The 2,709-nt window shown below is 44.7% G+C and overlaps 1 pseudogene; it reads left to right on the top strand.

Moving 5' to 3' along the window:
- Positions 1-773: 773 nt before the first annotated feature.
- On the top strand, positions 774-2,171 carry LOC114040540 (annotated as a pseudogene).
- Positions 2,172-2,709: the final 538 nt, after the last annotated feature.

Here is a 2,709-nt window from a genome sequence, read left to right as displayed (position 1 = left end):
GTTTTACTGCAAACAGCGTATTGATATGTACTGTTTCGGAATTAATTAAGTGTGCTCATGTGTCTTTTATGATAATTGGAGTAAAGTTAGTCTCATAAGCAAATTCATTTGTTTAACTATTGAGCTCAAGGGTGGGAAAGCTTCTACCTGCTAAATGGTAGTTACTTATATTTACATGTATAGGGTTGGATCCTCCATAGCATCTAATCCTACTAAAAGGAATTGGAATCACAGTGGAAGCTTTTGACAATAAGCCTGGTCTTCCCAAATATCAGGGCTTCAAATAGGGGGAAAAATATGAATTTATGGATAATAATCTTTTCTTTTAAAGTGCTAAGAGCATCCTAAGTGGCCTGGCCTTCACAGCTCGAAGGGAATTTCCCTTCCTTTTCCATCCCATGTCGGGCCTGGCCCTGCCCTGGGAGTGGTGAATGGATTCGGGCTCGGGTGGGAGGGCTTGGGGACGGGCGCTGAAGTGGAACAAGGCCTCGACTGTGTGTGGAGGGCGGGGGAGGGGGGGTGTCTGCGCATGCGTGGATTTTGAGTGCCGGGGCTGGGCACTGGCCTAGGTGTGATAACAGAGCATGCTGGGAGCCAGAGTCCTCTCAACAGCTCTCCCGGGACCACAATTCCCTGCATCCTCCGCGTCGTTGGCCCGCCCCACAGGCCTCTTTGACAACCCTCTGGACCAATGGAGAAAGAAAGCCATAAGACGCGGAGACGTTAAACCAATGGCAAGAGAGCGGGAAGGGGGGATTGATGACAGTGGATGATGTGGGTTGTCTGGGCCCTCCCTAGAGAATCCTCTCCAGGGTTGCTTCCAGCAGGGTTAGAAGAATGAACTCTCAATGGGATTTCTAGACCCACTATGATTTCCCAGCTTGAGCAGAAAGAAGAACCATGGGTCCTGGATCTCCAGAGCTTGGAGGAGGGAGAGATGCTGAGAGAAGCTCACACAGACTTTGAGAACCAGGTGGAGAAGCTGAACCAGGAAGTTTCTGAGGCCGCAGAACAGTCCGGGCCATCTTCAGGAAGGCCCCAAAAAGATATCTCTCAGAATCCTGATTGGGAAAGAAAACAAGAAAGGAAACATATATTATTAGAAGGACACCATGGAACTCTCACAGGGGAGAGACAAAGGGAACTCCTTTCAAAGGAGAGACATTTAAGTGAGCTCCTAGGTAGATATGTAGGTGAAAAACCCAATGTGTGTGCCAAATGTGGAGGAAAAAAACTGTAACCAGACTTCTTGTCTCATGAAACACCTGACAATCCATACTGGAAAGAGGTCATATAAGTGTCTTGTACATGGGAAAGCCTTCAAACAGAGCTCAGACCTTGTCACTCACTGCGGAACACATGCTGGAGAGAAATCCTACAGGTGTAATGGGTGCGGAAAAAAGCTTCAGTGACAGCTCAACTCTCATCAAACATCAGAGGACCCACACAGGCGAGAGACCTTACAAGTGTCCAGACTGTGGGAAGACCTCCAGTCAGAAGCTATACCTTATCATGCACCAGAGAACCCACACAGGAGAGAAGCCCTATAAATGTCTTGAGTGTCAGAGAAGCTGTAGTTGGATTTCAAATTTCATTACCCAATGACTCTGGGGAGAGGTTTAGCCAGAGCTCAGATTTGGTTAGGTGCCAAAGAACCCACACAGGAGAACAACCTTATAAATGATCTGAGTGTGGGAAAGGCTTCTGAGATAATTCCCATTTTGTAGCCTCATGAGCACTCATTCAAGAGAGATACCTTTAGCTGTCCTGAATGTGATAAAAGTTTCAGTCAGAATTCTCACCTTGTCACCGATCAGACAACACACAGTGGGGAGAGACTTTATAAGTGTGATGGTTATGGGAAAAGATTCACTGACAGTTCTGCCCTCATTAAGCACCAAAGGATCCACACAGGTGAAAGACCTTATAAATGTGGGGAATGTGGTAAGAGCTTCAATCAGAGTTCACATTTTGTTACCCATCAGAGAATTCATTTGGGGGAAAGACCTTATAAATGCCCAGACTGTGGTAAGAACTTTAACCAGCATTCACACTTCATAACACACCAGAGGACACACACAGGTGAAAAACCCTGTCAGTGCACCAAGTATGAGGAGAGCTTTCTGCAGAAAGCACATCTTTTATCCCATCAAAACATTCATTTAACATAATAATACTCTTTAGGTTATCCATTTCTCTTAGACCACCTCTGTAAACCCTGTAGCCCAAATAACTTTTGCTCCCCCAAAAAGAAATCCCAGAACGATCTTTCCATAGACTGTCTTGACTGCCTGTTCCTCAGATTGCAGAAGATAACTCTTGAATAGTGCCTCATATGTTATTTTGATTGGATGCTGATGCACAGTGGTGGCACATAGACATTTGATTAATAAATACTTGCTGATTGATACTCTAGAGGTGTAGTACACACTTACCAAAAGAGACAGGAAGTAGGTGTGGACTAGTTAAATTATGAATAGTCTAGGCCCATAGCCTTTAAAAATTTAGTGCTGTCTCAAGGGGGCATAGTTGAAAGCAAACAAGAGTTTGGATAAAGCTGGAAAAGAGTATTATTGGTTTGTATTTTCCAGGCATCACTCAGCTGTGTCATTGTGACGAAAGAAAGAATGGTGGTTTGAAAAGATGAGATACAGGCCGGAAGAATTTTTAGAAACTTTTTGCAAAACTTAACTAAAGCTGGTCCTTGTT

The sequence above is a fragment of the Vombatus ursinus genome, unplaced genomic scaffold, assembly GCF_900497805.2.
Source record: "Vombatus ursinus unplaced genomic scaffold, bare-nosed wombat genome assembly UNPS02013442.1, whole genome shotgun sequence".
In the NCBI taxonomy this organism is placed as follows: Eukaryota; Metazoa; Chordata; class Mammalia; order Diprotodontia; family Vombatidae; genus Vombatus; species Vombatus ursinus.
The sequence above is the reverse complement of the archived record's forward strand: the minus strand, read 5'-3'. Positions and strand labels throughout refer to the sequence as shown.